The sequence below is a fragment of the Periplaneta americana genome, chromosome 6 (assembly GCF_040183065.1).
Source record: "Periplaneta americana isolate PAMFEO1 chromosome 6, P.americana_PAMFEO1_priV1, whole genome shotgun sequence".
Classification (NCBI taxonomy): Eukaryota; Metazoa; Arthropoda; class Insecta; order Blattodea; family Blattidae; genus Periplaneta; species Periplaneta americana.
This window is the reverse complement of record NC_091122.1, coordinates 57,594,904-57,613,983: the sequence shown is the minus strand read 5'-3', so window position 1 is coordinate 57,613,983 and position 19,080 is coordinate 57,594,904. Positions and strand designations below refer to the sequence as shown.

The 19,080-nt window shown below is 36.2% G+C and overlaps 1 protein-coding gene across 5 annotated transcripts in view; it reads left to right on the top strand.

Moving 5' to 3' along the window:
- Window positions 1–19,080, top strand: part of LOC138701339 (protein qui-1) — a 1,858,863-nt gene that overhangs the window by 481,762 nt on the left and 1,358,021 nt on the right. For all 5 annotated transcript variants that reach the window (XM_069828122.1, XM_069828123.1, XM_069828119.1 and 2 more), the window contains one exon: window positions 7,085–7,120. The gene's annotated coding sequence lies outside the window, so the exon portion shown is untranslated. The remainder of the gene's footprint in view (window positions 1–7,084; window positions 7,121–19,080) is intronic.

Here is a 19,080-nt window from a genome sequence, read left to right as displayed (position 1 = left end):
CCGTTCAGAGCAAAAATGACGTAAGTCAAAATTGAATAATGAGGTTTAAAGTAAAATTCTGTAAAATAGAGCGCAAAGTAGCAATTAATATGTCCTTCTTGCTATCCACTGACTACTAATAGTTTAAATAAATTGAATATTAATTTATATTTTGCGCTGCATTTTACAGAATGTTTACTTTAACCCTAGGATGCATAACATGGGTCCATTGGACCCGGCTGAATATTTAATAATTATCTAAATAACTAATTCACATTGTGACTCTGCCCTCTAGGTATGCTACTCTTGTTACTTCCTTTATGCACCTATAGCACATTTGGTATTTTATTCATTTATTTTATATATGTTTTTTATTCGTGTTCATATATAGTACACTTTTACATAACATGAGTCCAATAGACCCGTTGCATTAAATTGTTTTATTACCGTAAGATTTACTGTAGTCTGCCATCTAAACAGAATGCTATGAACTACAAGAATATATTTTCATGAATTGGCAAGATTGCAGCAGCTGGAAAGTGAAATTTCGGACGACGATGAGGAATATATATCTCCAGCAATTGATTACAATACTCCGGATGAAGATGAAGTTTCTTCTGCAGAACTGATAGTGATGGCGCCAAAATGAAGATGAAAGCTGGATGCCTATTTCACACCAGGTCGACAATCAAAACACATAGAGGAGAATATATTGCTCCTAGTGGGATGACATGGAGGACAGAAACTCTTGATCAGAGAAAACCCCCTGTCCACAACACTGTAAGATTTGTATCAGGTTCTTCAAGGTGTACAGAAACTGCTACTCTCAGAGGTACTTGGGATTTATTTATCTCACAGAGTATTTTGGATGAAACTGTGAGATGATCAACTTAGAATCAAAAGGGTCTTATCTACTGAAGAAAATGAAATGGCAAGAAGTATCAATAGATGTAATGGTTGCTTTTTTGGAACTTTTTTGCATACGAGAGCAGACAAATCTTGGAATATTCCAAGAATATAACTTTTTCTTGGTAAATGTTTCAATCCATTACATAGAGCAGCGGTCATCAGCACACTGCACCCTCGGGCTAGCGTCCCTTACCCGCGGAGAAGACACTGCACTATGGTGCATTCATAGCTGCTGGCGGGTATGTTCTTATGCTTTCTACCTCTTCCTGCTGCATGACGGGGCACAACACCTTGCTCCGCTTACCCTTTACCCATTTCAGCGAGTACTGACGACCACTGATATAGAGCTACAATGTCTGTGAATCATTTTGAAGCTATGAGAAGATTTTTAAGGTTCGATGATATGAGAACACGGAAGATTAGATTACAAACAGATAAACTTGTTCTTATTTCTTACGTGTAGCAAATATTTACGGAACAGTGCAGAAAAGTAATGGTCCCACAACCAAATGTCACAATAGATGGACAGCTGGTTTCGTTTAGAGGCCGTTGTAGTTTTGTACAATATATGCCAAAGAAGCCAGAGAAATGCGAGATCAAAATAATGTGGATGTGTGAAGCAGAAACTGGTTATGCCATTCACGGGACTGTGTATTCAGGGGAAAAAATAACTGAGAACCGCCACAGAAGGATTTGGCTCTCAATATTGTGAAGTTTCTAAATCGCTCTGTACTTGGTATAGCCCGAAATATTACCATGGGCAATTATTTTATAAGTGTACCTTTGGCGCAAATATATATTGGAGAAGAAAGTGACAATAAGTGGGGTCAATTAGACAAAACAAGAGAGACATTACAAAAGAAATGAAATCCAATGCAAAACCGACCAGTGAACAAAAGTACGTTTGTATTTCACAAGGACATGACAATAGTTTCTGCCCAAAGAAAAATAAATGCGCTATTCTGATAAGTATCATGATAATGCTGTCCACGAACATCTCCCAAAAAAAAACCTAAGATTGTAAAATTCTACAGTCGCATTAAGGGTGGTGTTGATGTAATGGATTAGAAAGTGCACAATTTATACTTGTAAAATGCAAACCAAACGCTGGCCCATGAAGCTTTGATGTAACCTTTTTTACGTAAATGCATTCATCCTGTATTGTATCCAGCATCCCATGTACCATAAAGGACTTTTACACAAGAGGAGAAGATTCATCAAAGAGATGTCAATGAAAATGGTCCAAACATACATAATTAGAAGATCGTTCAATTCCCATCTGCGTAAGTCTATTTATGTGGACATTGAAAAGTTCATCACTAACCTACGTAGTAGTGTGCAAAGTAGCAATAACAGTGGTGGAAACCATCAAAACAAGAACAAGAGATGTTTCCTATGTCCTACAGCGACAGATAGAAATACCAAATCCATCTGCTGCAAGTGTACAAATAATGTTTGTCAGGAGCTTAGTACAGTCGCCGTGGCGTCGTAGCCTAAGACATCCTGCCTAGGACTCGCGTTACAGAATGCGCGCTGGTTCGAGTCCTCATGGAGGAAGAAATTTTCTCATAAAATTTCGGCCAGTGTATGGGACCGGTGACCACCCAGCATCGTGATGCACTTGGGGAGCTACGATAGGTAGCGGAAATCTGATTTCGCAAACCAGCTATAACGGTTGGGAGGATCATCGTGCTAACCACGCGATACCTCCATTCTGGTTGGATGATCGTCGACCTCTGCTTCGGCATGTGAATGTGAAGCCGGCAGTTGGCTATAGCGCCATGGATTTACTTTACTTTACTATAGTAGGCCTACAGTCGTGTGTAGTAAGTGTAAAGACTGATAAGATATATTTGTACTTGTGTGGTTATTCCTTACTGTTTGTTCTTCTTCTATCTCGTGGATACATTACATTATTATCTTATATAATAGTACATTATGCAACGAGCCTATAATGACAGTAATTAAGAATCGAATATGGATATTTATGAAACGAGCGCAAGCGAGTTTCATAATTTTCATACGAGCTTCTTAATTACCATTATAGGCGAGTTTCATACGACTTTTTATGCTCGACCATATTTCTAACTTGAAATTACCGGTATTCAGATGTATACATTTTATTTGTAACTGACAAGATCGGAAGTGACCTTGTTCTAGGTCGTGAATTGTAAGATGTGCACAGACGCGAAAGTATTGATTTTTTTTCCGAGGAACAATAATGTCATTGAACTTGACGTAGTCCCGTTAAACTTGATAATATTATAATATTATAACCTTGATTATTGAATTCAACATTGAAAAACGAGATGACAAATTGAATTTATTTGAATATTATTTACAATTAATGCTAATTATTATAGTAACAGAACATAACCTTTTGCGACAGTATTGGATTTCCAGCCTCCGTAACTTTTCGCTAATTCTCTTTCGATTGCATAACCGAGAATAATCGATACTTGCGGTTTTATAACGGTACAAACCTGACTTGTCATTGGCTGAACACATGTAAGCTGAGTTATCATTGGCTGAAGACCTGTACTTTAATGAGTAGGTGTACTTTAATGACATGAATTAAAGGACTGCTACCAGATGTATAATTAGCACATTTCGGCATGGTCGAGCATAAATAAATATGTGTGTTTAAGTTGTAACAAGAATTTATGTTCACTAGCTACTTAGTTATAAAACTATATTATTTTCTTTGCCCAAAGAAAAAAAAAAACACTAGGAACGTACATTATTATCGTGCAGAAATAAATGATTCACATGTTACTTAGTTATAAAATTGTATATTATTTTCCACAATTAAAACTCCTAAATTCAAATGAGATTAAATAATAGATTAATATTATTCCATTTTTATGTCTAATTCCTCATTAAATAGCATACGGGTCCAACGGACCCATGTTATGTAAATGTGTAGGAAAAGTAGCTCATGCATCCTAGGGCTCTCATTGCTCATTTTTGACTTCCACCACTTCTGCTCTGAACGGCTCATTTGAAACAATGACTAACCTTACTAACAATAGTAAATAAAAGTAATTTATTTCGGCGCTTAATCTCCTAATAATCGTGCTTTAATACTATTGATGTAATATGAATAATGATCGACAATCCAAAGTTACAAATACAGTACAGTGCGATCCAAAAGTCCCTCCGCAGCTCCATTAGTTATAGTAATCCTGTAGACAGCTGGTACGTAATCTTGTAGAAAGTTGACACTTCCCCATTAATTCCGGTTTGACAATCTCACATCCCCAGTCAATCATATGCTTAGCTGCCAGTACTGCCTCTTAAATTCTCTGCCTAGTGGATTCTCGGCTGCACCGTGGCTATAGAAGCACTGCGGAGAAACTTCTCGCTCGCACTGTATAATATTGTTATGTCTTCACGATACCAACAATCAGCTTTATAATTTTAAATATTAAGCCCGTTCTCGTAGATGTTGCCACGTAGCATTTCGAATTGTTTGCTTTCATATTTTCAAACCTTACTGTTATAATTTTGTGCTATACGTGTTTGTTTATTATTGTAGGAGAAAGAAATTTGAGTGAGGAACAGTCAGTTATTGTCGGGTGACAGAAGGTATAAGATTGGTTAGCTAGAATGCCTAAATTCAGTGAACCATTGAAAAGTGAACTTCATGCTTACGTTAGTGAATTTGGTGCCCATGTGTTTTCAACCGATGGAACAGTTTTGTTATGTAAGATTTGTGAAAAAACAGTTAATCACGAAAAAAAATATTCTATAAGTCAATATGGTCGCCTACGGAATAAATATGTGAGTTATGTTGTTATAATTTAAATATATTGCTAAAATATATATTGCCTTTTTCAAATTTATAATGACTTTTTCGAAGTTTGTGCCTTTTTTAACGTTTTTATTGCCTTTTTCGCCTCCCAATTTTAACTGTTATAAATGCCTAAAGATCCGGGCTCTAATTATGACTATTACACTTTTACTACGTCATGCTACTTTTAACAAAACGGTACGAAAGGACGGACATCTTTCAACCAATCATGGCTGCTTATCGCACAATTTTATCACTTCTTTAACATTTGTTTATTTTTTATCATTTCCCTAGCATTTGTTTGTTTTTATCACTTTCCTAGCATTTGTTTCTTTGTTTGCCAACATTTCAAACTGGAAATTATTTAATGTATTATAAGACATGCTTTGGGATCGTCATTTGTTTACCACATAGTCAACTGAAAATGGCGGCTCCGTTCAAACGTTTTGGTGAAACTAACATTAGTGAAATAGAATTTTAGTAAATCAATTAATATTTTCTTGTATTAGAGTACTTTATTTCTTCTAATCTTTATATACTTTCTTCTAATCATGTAAATAGTCAATTAAATCCTACTCGAGTTTTGATTTTATCCAGGTAAATCAAAACCTCTACCGGGATTAGGCTACTGTTGATAATAAATGATTGAAAGAATTGTCATTATGCTCTTCATTCTGTGATTTTTTTTGAAATTTCAATCTTCTTATAACTCAATGCGTCTATTATAAGGCTATATGCAAGTGGTTTTATTCCTGTGAGGTTTTATCTTCGAGTTAATAAAATATAATCTTTGTTTTTTTTTATATATTGAGTGAATCTACAAACGTACATCGTTACATTTGTTTTGGTGATCGTTTATAATTTTAGCGCGAAGATACAAAATTAACTAAGTTATTGTTAATTTGATGTTTGTTAGAAAATGCTTACAAAGATGTTATACTTGTCCTACCTGGTCCTGTAATCTACTAGCGTACATACTGGATTTTAATAAGATAAATGGAACGCTACTGTTTTTAAATTTAATTTAAGCTCCCGAGAATGTTTAATACTGCAAGATACTGGTTATGTCAAGAAAGTATTAATAACAAATTGAGGATATCAGAAAAAACCGAAGAATTGGAACAAAATCTGTCCAAGAGCAGTGTTTTTTTTTTTCATTTTAAATCCAACAGAATATACTGAAAACAAAATTCCACTCACTTTTCTAAGGCGACTAAAGCTGACGGAGCCATAACTGGCCGTAGTGCACTTGGACGCGGGTTCGATTCCCGCTTCGGCTGATTACCTGGTTGGATTTATTCCCGACCTTTTTCTCAAGCGTAAGACGAATGTCAGGTAATCTATGGAGAATTCTCGGCTTATCTCGCTATCACAAACCAAGCGACGCTATATAATCTAGGAGTTGATACAGCGTCGTTAAATAATCAACATTACTTATTTTACTTTTGAGGGTTTCTCCACTATTTAGCGGTTAGCCTGTATTCCCATTCGCCAATCTTCCCGGTCAAGCCATTCATCTCCTTCCAGGGACCTGTCACTCATCAATCTATGGATCTGTCCTCTCCAGGTTGTTCTTGGCCTACCCCGCTTCCTTCTACCATGAGGTGACCATTCCAAAAGAGTTTTAGGCCACCTACTTTCCTCCATTCTTCTGACATGTCCATACCATTGAAGAGTTCGTCTCTCAATTCTGTCCATCACTGTCTCCTCCATATCCATCATCCGTCTCACTTCTTCATTTCTCCTTCTTTCTAATCTGGAAACTCTGGCACTACGTCGTATTCCGTCCATTTCCACTGCCAAAATCTTAGATTTTTTACTTTCTACCAATGTCCACCCCTCTGCGCCATATGTCATACTTTCCACAACCGCCGTCAAAATCCTCTTCTTGGTGTCATTCAATATCGTCCTGCTCCACAGTACTCCATTCAGCATCCTTATGGCTTTTCTTGCTTGCACCAATCTACTATCTATTTCGGAGTTACAACTCCCTAAATCATCAATATATGACCCCAAATATTTAAATTTTTGAACAGCTCTAATAGTTCCTTGGTGTAAGGAGATGTCTCTTCCGTTTCCACCTACTACAAGATATTCAGTTTTTTTCATATTTACTTGCAATCCACCTGCTTCAAATGAATCCAGGAGTTTTCTCATCATATATTTCACATCCTCACGAAATTGAGCCATTATCACTTGATCATCTGCAAATATTAATGAATGTATTGTGCCATCTTGAACTGGTATTCCCATTCCTCCACAAGACTGATTCCATTGTTCTAATATTTGTTGTATATATATTTTAATCAACATAAAAATCTAAATATACATATTAGTGAAGAATTAACCTTCAACACTTTACTACAACTGCAATATGAATAACTGTATTTTCTTTCATTACAGGTAGTGCTGGTGGGATATCATTGCTGGGCTCGTAAGGTAAGCAATCTGAATATTTTGTGCATAAGAACAAATTTGAATTGTTGTAAGTGTGAGTTTCCATGTGTTACGGAAATAGTCGGTGAGTGCGTGTGTTTGAATATAGACTGCATAAAGTTTAATGTTCCGTAACTGAAGAACATGTTTCTCTACACATTTTACGTTCGTCCGATCAAGGTTTCCAATATCCAAAGTTCGAATATGGGGATCTTTATAGAATAAGTAAAAAATTATGAGTCTGATTTATAATAATTAAAGGTAGGAATTTATACCACAATATGAGGATATTAGGTTAGTTGTGCTTAGACTGTTGTTACGTCATGAATGACGTGAAGCCTGAGGTATGGCAAGGTTACAACTGAAATGTATTTTGTATCGCAGCAATTGAATGGGGATACGTTTCTCGTGCGTAGAGTTCAGCGTTGTGCTCCGCCAATTGGTTTGTTTACATTGTACTGCGATTCGTTAATTGGTTAACCACATAAAGCCACAATCTCATCTTGCTTATACCTAACTAACATGCACCTGCATTACTAGCTACGCTCACTCTCTTTCAACAACGAACACTCTATGCATACCTAACCTTGTAGTAGTAACATGGTGAAAGAAAGAAAAAATAACTTTTTTTGTCTGCCTCGTGAGAATGTTTGCTTGTCAGATCATTTGGGAATGAAAGAAGTAATTCAGTTGAGCAAGAATAGAGAAAGAAAATGCGGAGAAAGTAGAAGCATGTAAGAAGTGAAGAAGTATGTACGTATGTATTTATTTACACTGTAAGTGGGCAAGCACCCGGTGGCAGTGGTACAAACAACATAAACAATACACCAAAAGTACAATACACAATACAATTATACACAATAATTACAATTAATATTACATAAAATAACCTAATTAATAAGTGAACCTAATTTTACATTACAACCTATATATATATATATATATATATATATATATATATAATATCAATTATATCAATTATAGCCGTCACATCGCTGCAATCGTTATTTTGCGCACGCATATTTTCTTCTTCAGTCTTCAGACAAGCTGTGCATTCAGTTTCAGAGCTTCAGTCCGTGTGTGGGGTTAGTTATAATCAGTTGAAATATTTAAAGTGATCGAGCACCCCGCCGACTGTGAGATTCGCTCTGTTATCCATTTCTTGAATGCGAGAAACATCAAACCACCTGACATTCATCGTCAACTTTGTGAGGTGTATGGTGATGATGCCATTAGTGATGGAATGGTCAGGAGATGGGTTAGAAAGTTCAAAGAGGGCCGCGTCTCTGTGCATGATGAGCAGCATACCGGTCGGCCATCTTTGGTCAGTGACAATTTGGTGCGTGCTGTCGATGAAAAAAATCATGAGGACAGGAACAAATTGACCATCCCTCCTGCAGCCCGGATTTGGTTCCGAGTGACTTTCATCTCTTCCAGCACCTCAAGAAGTTCCTCGGTGGTCAACGTTTTGATGGTGACGACACCCAAAATCTCATCTCGAAATTTGGCTGGGAACAAATTGACCATCCCCCCTACAGCCCGGATTTGGTTCCGAGTGACTTTCATCTCTTCCTGCACCTCAAGAAGTTCCTCGGTGGTCAACGTTTTGATGGTGACGACACCCAAAATCTCATCTCGAAATTTGGCTGGGAACAAATTGACCATCCCCTCTACAGCCCGGATTTGGTTCCGAGTGACTTTCATCTCCTCCTGCACCTCAAGAAGTTCCTCGGTGGTCAACGTTTTGATGGCGACAACACCCAAAATTTCATCTCGAAATTTGGCTGGGAACAAATTGACCATCCCCCCTACAGCCCGGATTTGGTTCCGAGTGACTTTCATCTCTTCCTGCACCTCAAGAAGTTCCTCGGTGGTCAACGTTTTGATGGCGACAACACCCAAAATCTCATCTCAAAATTTGGCTCGGAACAAATTGACCATTTCCCCTACAGCCCGGATTTGGATCCGAGTGACTTTCATCTCTTCCTGCACCTCAAGAAGTTCCTCGGTGGTCAACGTTTTGATGGCGACGACACCCAAAATCTCATCTCGAAATTTTGGCTGGGAACAAATTGACCATCCCCCTACAGCCCGGATTTGGCTCCGAGTGACTTTCATCTCTTCCTGTACCTCAATAAGTTCCTCGGTGGTCAACGTTTTGATGGCGACGAAGTGAAAACAGCAGTGCGGGAGTGGTTCGCATTGCAGGCGGGCGAATTCTACAATGAGGGGATAGAAAGACTTGTGCCACGACTCGATAAATGCCTCAATAATGGTGGAGATTATGTTGAGAAGTAATTGAAGTGTGGGGAATACAATGCAACAAAAATAGTTTGTAAATATCTTCCCGTTTACTTACTACACCCTTTTGGAACTTACTTTAAGAACACGCCTCGTGTATATTATATATATATATATATATATATATATATATATATATATAGGCCCTACATAAGTTTCACATTAGTACTGATAATAATCTTTCACTTTATTCTCATCTCACTGACTGTACTGGCACTATGACACGTTTCACTGACACTTTAGAACATACTTAACTGACCCTATATAACACATTTCATTGCCATTATAAATTATCACTGATCGAAACTATTCACTGCACTGTAAACCATAACTTCACTGACTCAACACGCTTCACTGATGCAACAGTTCAAATAAGACAAACAATTACACCCTTATCCATACTTATAAGTAGAGAAGGCATATAAAGAAATAGTGATTTAAAATGAAAAAAAAAGAAAGAATCTAATAAAATATGCAAGTGGCGAAAAGCGCTGTTATTGAAATTAAAAGAATGAGAAGAATAACAAATAAAGGAAGTAAGAAATGAATTAATGAGAAAAGCTTGAGAAAACAAGCCATAGAAAAAAATACAAGAAATGAAGAGAAAATAGTAGAAGGAAATTATGAAAAGGAAGCAAAACGGAAGGAGGTTTAAGGGGACACTCTCAATTGGAGAAAAAGTGTCATAGAAATGAAAAATTAAATTTCTGCACTAATTTACATGACAGAACTAAATCAATACGCAGAATTCTTTCCCTATTCATTGAGAAGTCACAGTCAAATGCACAAAGCAAAAAAATAAAAAATGATAATTAAAAGTGATATTTCAATTAATGATTGATTAAAAATTGAAATATTTTTTATTTTGAAAAGTATTGGATCTAATGAGCTGAGATTTTGCCTGTTACTTTCCATGTGTATATTAAACTTTTTCTCCAAATTTGAAAAAGATTGGTCAAATAGGAAAAACGTTCCAAAATATAGTTGAGTGTCCCCTTAATGAAGATGTAAAAAGGAAAATAAGTGGAGTGAGGAGGAAATGGTAGAGAAAGTGGAAAAAAAGAGAATTAGAATACGGATGTACATGACGAATGACAAATTTTGTTTTACATGTCACCACCGTATCATAGTCGAAAGCTCTGCTAGCTGCAGTGACACAGATGGCAGGCACTTGCTCTGCGTTTACGCTGCTCTTATATGTAAAAAATGCGAGTCTTGCAGGCACGGGAGAATAAAACGAGGTGAATGCGTAATCCTGCGCCGAGTACACATGAACACTGAGAGTGGGAAGAAGATTTACAGTCCATTGTGATGTTCTACAATAGCAAAACAAGCTTGGGGCCTAGTCCATTCTTGTGTAACCTTGTTAAATTGTGTGCTATTGCGTTCAAGGAACTGTACGCTGCATGTGTGTTGCTTGTATCGTTATTGTGTCGCACCGACCGGCACGGCCAATGTCATTTAGTCATGACTAGACAGTGGATGCGGGATGACTTATCGTTGAATGTAGCTGCACATTTACTATATCTTACATTTTTTTTCATTCATACCATTGGCTGAACAGGTTTCAAACGTAAACAGACGACGTCAACATGCTACTGTATCTCCGTACAGTCAGAAGGAAAAGAAAAATGACGTACTGTAGCACATACCTTGGAAGATTCAGTTCTCGTCATCATTGATGGAATTACCAACGTTGCAGTAAACGACGATATATTCTCGTAAGTTGTCGAAGCTGAATCGTGTTCGCCTATCGCTTAAACAGTTTTTGTATCGAGAGAATTGCTGAAGAAAACCTCTAAAATGAGGATCACTCAATTCCTTTAGAGGAATATTTGCTCTGAGCATCGTGTTGCACATGTCTTTGCAAAACGTTTCATTTAGATCCGCACAACTAAATGATGATTATGATGTTGATGGTGTAAATGGTTCCTCACATTTCATTTCAACGCATTTCCTGTGCGATGTACTGTTGCAATGTTTCTCTATAGCCTGAGTTGTTCAATTTTACATACATTACACACGACATTGTCTTCGTTAATACATAAAATGTCACTCCCATACTTCTTAATTGCACTTCGTATCTCTGACCGAATTGAACGTTTTGGATCAGCACAACACTATTCAACGCGTACTAAATACTTGAGCAGGATAACACAACTGCACACATTGCGTTGCAATATGACTATGAACGGAGCGGAGTTCCTTCGTTCTGTACGTTACTGTACTCGCCAGGTACACAAAAGACGGACGACACGGCACGTGCCATATACTCTGATATGAAACAACTTCACTTTTCCTTAAGTCATCCCGCATACACTGTATGGTCATGACGATCTCAAATTTATAGTAATAATAATTTATTTATTTATCTATCTATTTATTGATATTTATGTGCTGGACAACAGCCATAGGCCAATAAAAGTACAGCAAAGTGATACAAATAATGCAATAAAATGAACAGCTATGGTACACATTATATAATAAGATAACAACAAAATAAAGAACATAGTTTACAATGATTAGTTTACAAGAATTAATACTACAATATTTTATGCAAAGGAGTTGATTCTTACAGAAGTATTAGGCCTATCAATATGTGTAGAAAGATAATGCAATTAATATTAGCAAAGACATTGCCATGTTCTAATACTTCTATACATTGAATGGATCGAAATCGCCTACATGTAAGTTAGCATGTTTAATACATCAATAATAATAATAATAATAATAATAATAATAATAATAATAATAATGGTTTATTTTAACTGGCAGAGTTAAGGCCATTGGGCCTTCTCTTCTACGCAACCCCAGTATGATACAATATTACTGCATTACTATAAACAAAACATAAATTAATATTCGTGCAATACAATATATAATTATTATAATACAATGACAATTCTTTTTATCTTCCCAACACACCAATAAATAATTATGTAATAGTAATGATAATAATTACAATAGTCATACCTAAAGTTGATCATGATTATAATTGTAACTTCAATTTGACTGCGTCCGTAAGAAATCGTTTAGCCTTTTCTTGAAAGTAGTTATTGTCTGGCAGCCCCTAATCTTGTGATGTAGAGAATTCCATTCACGGGGGACTGAGACAGTAAAAGAGGATGATTAGTGGGATGTTCTATGAGAAGGAATTGCTAGGATTTGACTCTCCTGTGAGCTGGTGTTTAGATTGTGATTGGAGGATAAGTAGTTAAACCGGGAACGAAGATAAGTTGGAATAGAATAAATGAAACTGAGAAAAGGTGGGTAGGACGTGTTAGAGTCGGGTAGGCAGGAATGTTTGAGAATGCTGCTTGTTGGTTGTGCAGTAGTTCAATGGAACGAAAGCAGGGAATGACTGTTTTAATTTTTCCACAGCTACATTTCATGCGGCACCGAATACAGTCAACCAAAAATATTGCGGTGACATCCTGAATATTTTTGTTACAAAATTTGCAAAATTTTTAAATTTATGCAGCAACCGAAAATATTGTGTTTTTACTCACCTGTAATTTGTTTTTATAAAATATGAAAATTTGGATGCTCATGAAATACAATTCTAAAAATACGCCACAATCTAAAATATTGTGCTGACAATTGTAGGATACTGAATCTTCGTTTTTTCTTTATTAAATACGTTAATTTTGGGGTTTATGCAATTAAATTCTAAAAATATGCTACAATATATGCACAATAATCTATTGTAAGTGGAAACGCCTGAAATGTGCAAAAAATATGCACGATTAACTTTGCATTCTCGTCATTACAGACGTTCAAAATATATGTAAGCATTATTTCGCATCACATTCAACTGATTAGTAAAGATATGTATATTTGCGTACGAATTTTTGCTCTAATAATGGCCATAGATCCTTAACCGCTCGTAATGGAAACCCTTGATCGTATGAAATTCTTTACTGAAAAATTTTCCAAGAACCATAACCTACAGTACAGTCCCGGCCTTTCTTCGTGATTGTCTCTGTTTATTCTTATAGTGTTATGAATAATTTAACTTAATTTTATGCCGGAATGGATTAAATATTTAAATATGTCGGTATATTTAGCGATCTGAGATAGAATGTTTTTCTTCCTTCATATATATTGCCTGTAGTTATGAAACTTCTATAAGTTTTGACGTTGTAGCTTTCTGGGAAGCTGTTACTACACCTTATTATCTTAATGCACAACATTTAAGATAAATGAGCACATTCTGAAAGTAAGGAACTGTTTTGCGAATATGACAGTTTTTTTTCCGCAATGAAAGTTTAAACTGCAGGAACACTTAAACCTTATGGTTTTTCTAACAACTGTAAGACGTCAGAGAGAGAGAGAGAGAGAGAGAGAGACGTACAAGTTTGAACTCTGTGGTAAGTTTCCAGCCTCGTGCTGCCTAGTATTCGTCATTTGTACAATATGGAAAGGAACAGACATACAGTCCTCCTATGAATTACCTAGGCAGTAAATTCCTACAAATTTTTAATAATATTTTTTATGTTTGTTTTAAACTACGTACGTTCGTGTCTTATTTCAGAAGATATTTCACGAACATGCCGTGATATTGTTGACACAACGAATGATCTCTATAAGTCTAAAAGTTACAAAAGAACACTTTAAAGTTTGCAATACCCACCCGACTATATTAAACTCTTTTACTCATGCAGGTATTTCTCAACATTATAATTAAATAATTTTCCTAGCATCGCTCTTTAATGGTCTGCCAGGAACACTGGGCATATTAATCATTATTACACCTTAATTAAGAGTTAATTAGAAATAATTATTAAGTATATAAAAAGAGATACCTTGTTCAATTTGCATTTCTCTTATTATTATTGTCTTCCTCTTGTTATCCATGCATTCCCCTTGTACCCCTATTCTCCTATTATTCCCCTTGTTGTCGTTGTATTCCCTTTGTTCTCGTTGTATTTCCAATGTTCCCCTTGTATTTATCTTGTTCTCCTTGCATTTCTCTTGTTATTATTGTCTTCCTCATGTTATCCATGCATTTCCCTTGTACCCCTATTCTCCTATTATTCCCCTTGTTCTTCTAGTAGTCGACGCGGTTGGCGAATTGGTATAGCGCTGGCCTTCTATGCCCAAGGTTGCGGGTTCGATCCCGGGCCAGGTCGATGGCATTTAAGTGTGCTTAATTGCGGCAGGCTTATGTCAGTAGATTTACTGGCATGTAAAAACTCCTGCGGGACAAAATTCCGGCACATCCGGCGACGCTGATATAACCTCTGCAGTTGCGAGCGTCGTTAAATAAAACATAACATTTAACATTCTTCTAGTATTCCCCTTGTTCTCCTTGTATTCCCTTTGTTCTCGTTGTATTTCCAACGTTATCCTTGTATTCACCTTGTTCTCTTTGCATTTCTCTTGTTATTCTTTTCTTTCTTTTGTTATCCGTGCATTCCCCTTGTACCGACAGTCCTCCTATTATTCCCCTTGTTCTCCTTGTATTCCCTTTGTTCTACTTGTATTTCCAATTTTGTCCTTGTATTCACCTTGTTTTCCTTGCATTTCTCTTGTTATCTTTGTCTTTCTTTTATTATCCATGCATTCCCCTTGTACCGACAGTCCTCCTATTATTCCCCTTGTTCGTCTAGTATTCCACTTGTTCTCCTTGTATTCCCTTTGTTCTACTTGTATTTCCAATTTTCTCCTTGTATTCACCTTGTTTTCCTTGCATTTCTCTTGTTATCTTTGTCTTTCTTTTATTATCCATGCATTCCCCTTGTACCCTCTGTTCTCCTATTATTCCCCTTGTTCTTCTAGTATTCTCCTTGTATTCCCTTTGTTATCTTTGAATTCCCCTTGTTCTCTTAGATTTCCCCTTTTCTCCATTTATTCCCGTTTTGTCCTTCTTTCGCTTTCTGTTCGCAAACAAGCCTTTGCGCTTAAAGTTATTGAGCATACTAAATCTATGCTCTTACCGATCTTTGTATATTACCTTAAAAATCAATTGCTGTCGTGCGACTTTCAGTCCGTAAATATCGGATCTAATGAAAAGTTTTGTAGTCACTGGACAAAATATACATATTTATCACGTGTGACCCTAATTTCGTGAGCGTTTTATAGCTTTTCATACTGACAACCAGATGTGAGTTATACACACGACAGGGAGACATAAATTTCATCCTGCGGAATCCAGTGCCCGATTAATCTGAATCCAGAACAGTGCAGAGTTTTCAAGCGACGTGAGCGTGACTCATAAGCGTATCGTTTGATTTTAATTTCATGCATTATAATTACATCAACTCTACTTCATACGTCGTCTGTTAACATTTAACGAATTCCATTATAGAGGGGACTTATTCAATTGAGGCGAAGTTATTAAGTGAAATTATAGGCATTTAACACTGAATGAAATTTAATTCTCATCTAGAAAGATGTCATTAAAATGACAACTTCCTGCTCCCTCTTTTATTACCTATTTCGATTTAGTGACAATGAACTAAACTCTTTCCAAATCTTTGATTTAAGACTCTGGTTTAAGTTTAGTGTAGAAATAACTAGTAGGGTATTTCAGATATGCTATTTGAATAGTTTAGCTACACCTCTTTAATATTATCACAATCTAGTATATACAGTCACGAAGCTTGAGTTGTGAGGGTGCTAGGAACAATAGACTGTGCCGGTACTATTTCGCATTGTCTGTAATGAGGCGATATTAGCGATCCTAGTGGTTAGCAACTATCTATGGCTGCATATTTACTACGTATTGAGCTTCGTTTCTGTATATACTAGACTGTGGTATTATTGAATAGATGCATTGTTTTTTTAGTCTAATGACACAGTGTTCTGTTGGCTATAGCGCTGGACTTATAATCGTGTGGACCCGCGTTCGATTCCCGGCATACCTAAAATTTATAACTTGTTTTGGGCAAGCCCGTGGAACAGGTAATACAGGGATTTTCTGCGGGAGCTCCGATTCGTCTATCTATGGCTTCCCAATAAATCTCCATCACCATCTCATCTAAACGCGGTTCTAGCGTATACCAGCCTCCTATGGCGCACCCTGGGCAACAACTCTGTCGGTAAATTTGTATCCACACCTGGCTTCATATGAGTGAATGACGAAAAGTCTTGGTCCACATGCCGAAGCAGAGGTGAACGATCATCGAACCAGAATGGAGGTATCGTTTGGTTAGCACGATGATCCCCCCCCTCCCAGCATTTGTAACCGTAACCGGATTTCGCTACCTACCGTAGCTCCTCAAGTGCATCACGATGCTGGGTAGGCACCGGTCCCATACACTGGATGAAATTTCGTGAAAAACTTCTTTCCCATTACGATTGCTGGCCTCACGTCCATATCAAGAGGGCTTGTTTCTTGTTTCATACTTTCAGTATTCTTCCATAAACCGTCATACATGTTCATAACATAACCTTGTACTATCAATACCGTGTCATCAAACATCCTTCTACTCTCCTTCCTTTACAATACACACAACTCGTTCCTGAAATTCCTTGTCATAGGAAATCAGAAGTAATCGGAGTCTGAAATCCTATAAGTCCACTTCACTTAGAAATATCCTTATTGAACAGAACCAGAGCGCATTCCTTAAAGCGAGTCCTAGGCAGGATGCCTTTTCTTCGAGATGCTCATTTTAAAACAGGTGGTGTTTGAATATTTTAATTTCAACAAAAAACAAATTTGATTTATTAATTTCATATTCATATTTATTTAATTTTTAAAATTTTAAAGTTTTTATTTTATTTCATTATATACGAATGTTTTTGAGATCCTCATGATTGTATGTGTGGAATTCTAATATTTAAATTTCAAGAATTAACTGAAATGATTTCCAATTTACGTCATAGTCATTGCTTCTAAATGTATTTTCCACCAAGTCAAATCTACACGTATATAGCATTGAGGAATTTGTCTTGAAATGAAGGAAATTTTTATTTAAATTTACTATATACAGAGACATCATTTTATTTTTACTAACATTTTTAATATTAATCTGGCTATACCTTTCTATTAACGACTGAAACAGGAAACACCGTTTGCTACCCGTTCCACGACTGGAGTAGGTATAGGAGGGAAGAAAAGTAGTTCATCCATTTACGTAAACTAGGAGATATCGCAATTTTTTTATTGGGTTATTTTACGACGCTGTATCAACATCTAGGTTATTTAGCGTCTGAATGAGATGGAGGTGATAATGCCGGTGAAATGAGTCCGGGGTCCAGCACCGAAAGTTACCCAGCATTTGCTCGTATTGGGTTGAGGGAAAATCCCGGAAAAAACCTCAACCAGGTAACTTGCCCCGACCGGGATTCGAACCCGGGTCACCTGGTTTCGCAGCCAGACGCGCTGACCGTTACTCCACAGGTGTGGACTCGCAATTTTGAGTTTGATAATTTTCATTAGGTTTTTGTTTAATCAAAATACAGTACTGTATTAACACTTAGTGTTTTTACTCACGAACTGAGCTATCCACTCGGACGTATTCATTATGCAGTGTATATTGTACTGTTACAGCACATTAGCGTACAATATAGAGAATGAAATTAAATTGAAAATTATCATAATATGGATATTTAAACACATTTTTGAAAATGGTGGCCATTCATTTCGATACAGGCTTCAGTTCTTTTGTGCATATTATCACACTATAGACTATTGTACCTAATTCCAATTATCAGTTTCGTCCTTCGTACGAGTAACTCATGTTGAAATAATTCTGTACCTACTCTATAAAAGAGTACCTTACGTAGTGTCACCAGTAACATATCTGAAATTAATTAATTTTGGTATTCCGTACATTCTCAGAAAAATGGAACAGAATTTTTTAATTACCCTCTATTTTTTAAAATAGAATGATTATTTGATATTTTTACAATTTTTGTAAGTATATAGACCTAGTCAATAACACAAAAATTGTTTACATTTCAAATGCTTAACAAAGATCGATACTTACTTTATACGATGTAAGATACTTACTTTGATGAGGGTAATTTGTATTACTCCCCTTGGTGCAGTAGATTCTGAAAACCTTCGTAGCAGGGTGTTAAAGGAAAAATAATAATGCACTTTCATATCATGTTGACACATCTTACACTGCGTATAGCACTACCAGAAACAATAAAAATTATTGTAGTAAGGAATATTGTCTTTAAAATGAAGTTGTGAAATTGTATTTTTTTTTCTCCTTATCAAATAATATATTTTTTGTACGAACGTGTTTCTTTTGCTGTATTTACACGTATTGTTGTTAGGCCTTGAAAGTTAGAATTCCCACACAGAAACTTGTTGCTAGGGAAACCATTCTTCATAAAATAAAACTATACTGATCTAGACCCATTACAGTGCACTTATTGTTATACTTATTTACCATTACAGTATAGTTTTGCAAAGGCTTTGGAATAATATTGCGCTAACTTTTCAATGCAAAATATATTGTATTTCCAATTAAAAAAAAATATGATGGTGGAAAAAATGTTGTAGGCTACATTACACGTTTGAAAAGTGCATTACAAAATCTCGGAAATTTAAAAACTCGCTCTGCTTGTTTTTGAAGCTTTTCCTCGATTTTGTAATATGCACTTCCTAACCTTGTATCGTAATATACCATTCCATTGCAAATTCGTTTGCATAATAATTCTGCATTAAGTTTGAAGTTCTCATTCTTTTATAAAGGGTATAA